The sequence below is a fragment of the Mixophyes fleayi genome, chromosome 1 (assembly GCF_038048845.1).
Source record: "Mixophyes fleayi isolate aMixFle1 chromosome 1, aMixFle1.hap1, whole genome shotgun sequence".
Lineage (NCBI taxonomy): Eukaryota > Metazoa > Chordata > Amphibia > Anura > Limnodynastidae > Mixophyes > Mixophyes fleayi.
This window is the reverse complement of record NC_134402.1, coordinates 307,211,588-307,220,366: the sequence shown is the minus strand read 5'-3', so window position 1 is coordinate 307,220,366 and position 8,779 is coordinate 307,211,588.

Here is an 8,779-nt window from a genome sequence, read left to right as displayed (position 1 = left end):
CCTATTTCATTCTTTAAAAATATAGTATTTGCTGTTTAGGTTAAATTGAACATTCTGAATTGCCTTTCAGGGGTTATCTTTGCTATCTATTGGAATCCTATAAATTTTCATGACTGGGGGATTTCACATTTGTGTAAATTCTAAAAATTGCTTCTAATCGTAGTAACAAGAATTGTAGCTGAAGGTGATATTGTTAGAGAGTAAACAAACTATTGTTTCTAATATTAGCAACAACCTTGTACAGGGAAGAATGTTAGTGGAGAACACAAAGGAAACAAATGTATTTCACAAGGACCTCTCCTTCTAAGTATTACAACCACAGAAATCCCACACCAAAGAACCCTCCAGTTTAGTATATAATAACACCCAATAATATTGCACCTAACTTTTATCCAAGGATAAGAGCCAAGTTTTTGACATTGCAAGTTTCCAAATGATTGGACAGTTGTTGCAATTTGTCCAGGCTGTTAGACTGAGAGAGATACGTAGCAACCGATGGGGCCACTATAGAACCAATTATGTAGGGAGCCTGGTGTCAGGGTCACATGATAAATTGATCGTAATGTATTTCCCATCTGCCTGTCTCCCCCAAGCCAACTGACAATCGCCCTCCCAAGCTGTCAAAATGAGGCTGACTCCTCTGTCCTCCTGCATGATCAGTGGGCAATTGAGAGGTCATCACCTTTCAGTCCAAGAAACATCATGCAAGGCTGCATAGTTCATCATCATCACCATTTATTTCCGCAGCACTGTACAGAGAACTTACTCACATCAGTCCCTGCCCCATTGGGGGCTTACAGTATAAATTCCCTAACACACACAGACACACAGACTAGGGTCAATTTTGATAGCAGCCAAGTAACCTACCAGTATGTTTTTGGAGTGTGGGAGGAAACCGGAGCACCCGGAGGAAACCCACGCAAACACGGGGAGAACATACAAACTCCTCACAGATATAGTTAAAGTAAAGCGAGGTGCATTTGTTTATTTAAATCATGAGTGGATGGGTGCAAAGTTATACAGCATTAGATATATGGGTAGATTACCAAATATATATGTATAGGGCAGTATGGGGCGGATGGAATGCAACACCGATTATCTGTAGTTATTCATTAATACAGAGTACGAACAGCTACAGGTTACAGAATAAAAAAAGGCTTGTCTTTAAAATGTTGCTATGGGGCCCAGCAGTTTATATTCCTTTCCTCGTTTTCATTCATAATGATTATTTTAGAATATATTTTTTTTACTCAATATGGCAGCATATAAATCACATAGACGAAAACAACATTTTATAATGCATGAAATTAACAAAAATTTTACTTTTTTTTACCTCAGTGGTTTAAATACATATATGAATAAATTCATGAAATGGGGTTTTAAACTAAATTTAAATTGTAGCAAAATTTTAGTTTTGTAAATTATTTTAAAATGGTTGCACACATCCCTTGTGGTTAATTGTGATCACTGGTGGTGACAGTAAATGGCTGTGAGTGAATTAGAAGGGAAGTGGTGATTAGTGCTATATAGTTGTTCAATCCTAGGCCAATAGTTGTATTCTTCCCTTCTTAAATATCTGATTGTCGACTTAGAAAAGATCTTTTTTTTTTATTGTTTGGGATAATATTCATGGATGCCATAAGCCCTAATGAGCATGTCCCTCCCTATCCTCTGTCTCATGTCTGAACCTTCTGTAGTGTAATTCCTGAACCCAGAGTTCCCCTGTCTAAGGAGGCTAGGCCCCGGGAGTGTAGAAACAGGGGCGATAGGATTTGTGATTTTATCCCATTGTCATCAATGTTCATGATAATTCTTCTACTGTGTCATTATTTCATGCTCTACAATTGAGTTACTGTTATGCTAATCTTCTGCACAGAATTTGTATTATTGTATGTGCAACGTATTATTATATTATATTATTATATGGAACGTGTATTTCATGGTTACAGTCACTGACGCCACTTTAACTTATTTGAGGACACGCTCCCTTTTCCTTATTCGTTACCCACTGATTTACTGACCTTCCAATTTTCAGGCCATTTAATAAATATGCTAAGTCGCATTTCCGCTTTTATCTGGTGTGTGTGATTCATTACTAGTCATTTACTGTGAGTCAGACAGGGGTTTCTAGAGTCATGGTGGACCTTACCAAAAGCTACAACCCTGAAGAACAAACACGACTCATGTGGAGGCACTGCTTTTGTGAAGACATGAAAATCATCTAACAGTGAAATTATTCTAACCTGCACTCTAGGTACACTGAGACTGGTGGATGTCTAGAGTCGCTGGTGAGATCGAAACAACTGCTCAGCAATTCACATCTTCTGACCGAGGTTGTTGGAAAATTATTTGGACTGGAGGTTCTGTTGTAGCAGCTTCAACCCCTCAAACATCCAACCCAACACCAGAACGTTGCCACCCAACCACTTGGGGAGAGGCTGTGACCTACTGAGGAGGCCGGCCTTAGATAAAGTGATTTATTCTTGATAGCTTTAAGTAAGCTTGTGGATCAACTAGGTAGAACTCCCAGTGAGAGAGGTCACAATTGACTACATACTTTCTCGGTGCTCAAACCTGACCCAGCTGGAGAAGATATACACGAATAGTGGAGATACAATGCTACTGAGTACTTGAAGGAGTGGCAATGGTATGTGTCACCTTGGAGAAGTACTGGTGCAATTAGGGTGCATTGACTTCTTGGAAGCCACTGAAAAAATGACTACCATTGTTCTATTGTTACATGACCTGCCTGGGCATGGAATGTTTAACTCAGCATAGTCTTGAGCAACTAGAGAGAGACCAGCAGACTGTCAGGCGCCGCCTGTAGCGATCGGGACGGATGTCCCGCTGTGCCGTCACTTCTGCCCCGCTCGGCCACCCGGCTACAGATTCAGTAGCGTCCCCGTTGCTAGGCAATGGGGCGCTGTATTGCGGAAGCGCTATGGCGCTAAAATTATGACTAGCGCTGCGCCTCATTGGCTAATGGATACATTTAAGCCTCTCTTGGGTCCACCTCCAGTGCCAGAGTTTCAGGTCCTTTCCTGTCCTCCAGCGTTTCCAGTGTTCCTGTGTTTAACTTGTCTCCTGACCTTTTGCCTGCCTCCTGATTATTGCCATTTTGCCTGTGACCCTTGTGACCCGGATTGCCTTGACAACCCTTTTGGATCTCCCTTTGTACCACGCTGCCAGAACGCTACCGACCCGACTTGACTCACTACCCCTTTGGATTCTCCTCGTGTACCTGCCTTGCCCGCACCGTTGCTGAACCGGCCTGTCTGACATTCCTCTCGTGCTTCGCTATCTGACTCGTGGAAGGACCGCGACCTGCATGTTTCCTGCAGCTGAGTCCATACCTCCTTGCGGGGGTCCCTGGTGAACACCAGGGGCACGTTAGACTCCGCACCTTCCTTCGAGTAGTGCCAACGATAGCAGGTACGCTATACTCAGTCGTGACACAGACTCAGTGACTGGATGTGTGAAGTGGCTTGTGAAGAAGGACTTTGATGCCGTAATGGTGCTCTAAAGATGAAGGAGCCTGCCAACATGACCACTTGGTGATGCACAAAGGCTGCTTCATACTCAATTGGTTCTACTTTCCAAGCACCACCAGTTGATATTGAGAACTCTGATGAGCATGGACATCTGGGAGTGGATAAAATCAGCAGTCTAATCACTGACCATATGGCCTCATCTGGGAACTAACATAGAGCAGTACTGCAATTCCTGTGGGCAATGTATTTTGAGGAAGACTACCAAACCGATCTGCACCTCTGGTTAACATCACCAGCATTGGACCTCTAGGGTTGGTGTGCATAGAATTTCTGATTTCCTGAGCCAAATTAAGGATACATCAGCAGTGTATTAGTGGTGACAGACTATTATACCTAATATGCACAGGCCACAAGAGTTTAATATACTATTATAAACTAAAGCTATGGGAGAAGATCTTCATGCACTATGTACTGCCAGCTCTCAACCATTCTGACCAAGGACAAGACTTTGAGAGTAGATTAATCTAAGAGCTTTGCGAAGTGTTTGGGATTTGGAAGTCAAGAACCACTCTATACAATTCTCAAGGAGATTTTCAACTGGAGACTTGAGTACCCTTCTCAATATGTTAGGCAAGTCGGACTCCAGAAAAGAATGGTCACTGGAATATATTAGCCAGTTGGTTTATGCTTACAATGACATGATGAATGAAACCACTGAATATTCAGCGTATTGTCTCATGTTTGAAGGAGAAGCAAGGTTACCAGTCGACTTATGCTTTGGAGTAATGGTAGGGACTCCCAAAGCAGTCTCATACCTCCAGTATATTCAATGACTGAAAAAGGAGTTGAGAGAGCTGCAGATGCTTCATGGAGCCTAGGAAAAAGGACTTACGTTCATTGCGCAAGCTCTAACTACTGTATTATGTGATTTTCCCATGCTAGTAGTACCATCAAACTGTAAATAGAGCTTACGCAAGTAACGTAGCTCATTGCGCATGCGCTACTTGCGTAAGCTGTATTTACAGTATTACAGCTTACGCAAGTAGCATAGCGCATGCGCAATGAGCTAGCGGGGGGACCCCACGCTTTTTTTTTTTTTCACTTTGATCTATTCTTTAGCATTTTGACAGCTGCCGCTCCGGCAGCTGTATGACAGGTCAGTGTAACAGTGATGTGTTTACAACTCACTGTTACAACACAGGAGAGTTTGCCAAACACAGGAGAGTTAGCTAATCTCGGGAGTGTTTACATCGCCCAAAATCGCCAGAGATGACCAGCGATTTTGAACATCAGTGTCAAAATCGCAGTTTGATACATTTCAGGTTTATTTTTCAAAACTCGCGGGTGTTTGCCACAATTTAAACACGCTGGCAAACTCGCACTTTGATACATTTACCCCCATGTGTAGGATCATTTCTGCAGTTCACTAATTCAGCTGGTTGTTATGTTTATAGTAACCAGCATTGCTTCAACTCTCTATAAGCATCAGCTGTGCAATTACTGCTCCAGCTAGTCATCCAGCAAACTTCTGATTGGCTTTGCTGGCTTTATAAACCACTTCCTGTTACCATTCCAGTATAGGTGATAGTTCCTGCTTGACCTAGTGTGCCTTGTACCCTGACCTGTTCTGCTATTAGTTTCTGACCTGGATTGTATAAGGAACTTTTGTCTACTCCTGCATTCTGACCTCGGCATGTTAAACGGATTTGCTCTCAAATCTCTACCTGCCCTGACCTCTGCCTTGTTAAAAGGGACTGCTGTTATCTCCTGCATTCTGACCATGGCTTGTTAAATGGATCTTATCTCTGCCTGCCCTGAACTCTGGCTTGTTTAAAAGGAACTTTTGATTTATCCTGCTCCTGACCTAGGCCTGTCTGTTACTCTGCATTTACCCTTGCCTGTCTGGCCCCGAGTTCTGCTATTGACATCCTGGATGCTCACTACCTGCTACCGTGTGCTATCCACTTCACCAGGCAAGTGCCAGATCATTCTGTATTAACCCCTGCCTGTCTGGCTCTGAATTCTTGCAATAACATTGTGGTTGCTCACTACCTCCTACCGTGTTCTGTCCACTCCACCAGGCAAGTGCTAGATCAACAACTGCTACTACCTGAGCTTAGGTCCTGAGTGCAACCAAGTACTGTGAAACTGTCACACGCCGGACTCCCGCCATCTCCCCGGGAGCCGGCGCGTGTGTTCGCTGATCCCTCTTCCCAAAGCCCTTCTTTTCCCTACTTACCTGGATCCACGCTACTGCACCATCCAGCGCTGTCTGTCTCCTTCTTCCGTCCGGCGCCACTGGTTCTGCGCATGCGCAGAACTGTCTGGTCCTTTTCTGTGCTTGCACTGCCCTCTATTGGCTGACTAATTGGAACTGCACTATATCTACCCTCACTAATCAGAACTCAATGCTGGTTCTTTCAGTCAGTCCCTGACTCTAGTATTGGATACAGCTCCTGTGTTTTTGCTATTCTACAACTTCCCAAGCTGCTATCTCTCCGGGAGAACCACCTCTAGGTGGCTACGCTACCGAAGTTTCGATAGCCTTTCCAAGTGGCAACTTTATTCTATTTCTGCAAACCAGCTCCCGAGTGACTACGTTGCAGAACAACCCTACTATTCCCACTCCCAAGTGGCAACGCTGCCGAACGTTCCGGCTTATCGCCATTATCAAGTGGCAAGACTATTCCTAACTGATTCTACGCTCCTTCAGTTGTGGTTCACTGGGAACTTCCTTAGGGGACCGCGACCTGCAAGTGGAAGCCGCAAAAGCCCATATTCCCTTGCGGGACTCACTGGTGAACACCTTTCACTTGTTAGACTCCGCGCCCCTAGCGAGAGTAACGCCAATCCCGGCTGAACTACCAGGATCTGGTTGAAACCCCTCTGGTAACGTGACAGGAACGTAGCAAGTTATTCGGAAAGTGGGCTGCTAGAGGTGAAGATCTTGCAAAGCAGTTCAAGCAGTTGAAGATCTTGTGCTACTCTGTCCTTAACACCTACATCAAGAATCTTCTTCCCTCCTGACCTCTCTATTTGACAACACCATTATTTCCTCTGCTGCCTGGATATCATTCTTGTTTCCTCCCTCCCCTTCATCCCCCACATTCAATCTCTTGCCCAACCCTGTCGCTTCCAGCTCCGCAACATCACCCGTATCAGACCCTTCGTCTCCCAAAAGAACTTCCCCATGCTACCCACCACCATTGAAATGATCTTCCTTGTTCTATCGGACTATCCCCTAGCCCAGGGATCGGCAACCCCCGGCACGCAGCCCCCTGAGTCCTGGCATCCCGGCTGTCCGACTGTTCTAAATGACAGCCGGAGAAGAGCTGAATTACTGCGCAAGCGCAACAGCTCAGCACTTCTCCGGCTGTCATTGATTAAAAATGACAGCCGGAGAAGAGCTGCAGCAGTTCAGTGACGGCAGCGCAGTTCCTCCCAAGCACCTTTGCGGACCGGATCACTGCTAGAAGAGGTAAGTATAAAATTATATAATTTTTTATTAATTTATTAGTGTCCTAAAAAAATTTTTTATGCAATTCTGAGGCCATAAGAGTCAATGGGGGCATTACTGTGGCATAAAAGATATTGGGGGCAACTGTGGCATACTATGTGTTTCTGGGGCCAACTGTGGCATATTATGTGTTTCTAGGGGCAACTGTGACATACTATGTATTTATGGGGGCAACTGTGGCAAAGTATGAATTGGGGGCAAAACTATGTGGCATAAGATGAATTGGGGGCACAATTATGAGGTATGATGTGAACTGGGGCACTACTGTGCGGCATAACATTTTTTTTTGCTGGTCCCTTACTGTTAATATGATATTAGCCTCATAAAATGAGAAATAATTATATATATATAGCCGCCGAGAGGGGAGGGGGCGGCTACAAATTGCCTGGGCCTGCATGGTGGCTCGAGTCCCCTCTGGAGACCTAATTTTGAAAAAAACCCTAATATTTTAAAAGTACTTTTTTTTAAAAAAAAATTATTGAGTGCAGGGGGATCGGTAGTGGCTAAATCCCCTTCAGCTCAGGTACCTTCAGACGCCAGGTCATGTGACTGCAGTGGTCACATGGTACTCGGTGGGCTGCTGGATATCTTCCCATGCTGTGCAGTGGAGAATAAGGTAAGAAGAAGGTGTGATGGAGAGGGGCATGTGTCACTAAAGGTGCTGGGCAGAGGGGGGGGCAAGTGTGATTAAAGCATGTGGGCAGAGCAGCCAGGCAGCACATTATCACTGCCGAACGGACCTGCACAGTGTGCAGCCGCCGGCAGCAAGCCCCTGCTAGGGGGGGCGATCGCCCCCCCCCCCCCCCCCCTGGATCCGCCACTGCCATGTAGTATACCTCACCCTCTTTCAACCTCCATCTTTCTCACTCTTGCTTCTTGCCCTCAGATCCCCTTACACTAGCTCACCCCTATGTCTCAACCATTTGTCTGCCCCTTTCCGATTATTGTAAGCTCTAGTCAGCAGGACCCTCTTCCCTCCTGTTTTCATTACCTATAATTTTTGCTTACCAAATACCATTACCATTTCTGATTGCACTACTATGATGTTCAAGCAAAAATGAGTGAAAATCATTACCAACACAAAACATGGAAACCCTCATAGCTAACTGGATTGCTCCCTATAGTGTATGAATGTCACTAGAGTGGTTTGTTTATTATATATTAGACACTTGAAATCTTATTCTATTGTATATTGGTCACCAGAATGATCTTTGTGTTGTATATGTTACTAGAATGCTCTCTTTATTTCATAGAGGTCACAGGAATACACGGTGCATTGAATACTAGTCACATTGGGCTGGGTTCACATTGGTCTGGGTTCTGTCTGTTTATAGCTCTTTGAAATAAACAATTTTCATATATTTCATTGGCTGTGTAAAACCCTGCCCACAATAAACAAAGCAAACCCAGAATGTCTTCGTTATAAACACGTTCCAATTGCAGGATACTGGTAGAAGAGCCCAGGCCACTTGCTTGTATTTGCCTCACCCAAAAATATGCCCACTGTGCTGAATGCGACAATGTACTTAAGATATTAAAGAGCTCTTAACAATAGTAATTTTTTTGGCAAACTGTTTTGATTACAGGTTTCCAACTTGACAAATACATATAAAACCTTATGTAATGTGTGGATAAGATAATTTTCACATATCTAATAGTGACTTAACAATGAATCAAGTAAAACCTTGCATTGCCAAACTAGTAAATATAAACAATGTTTTAAACTATCGTATGTCTTTATTTTGGCACATATAACCACAATCATTTATAA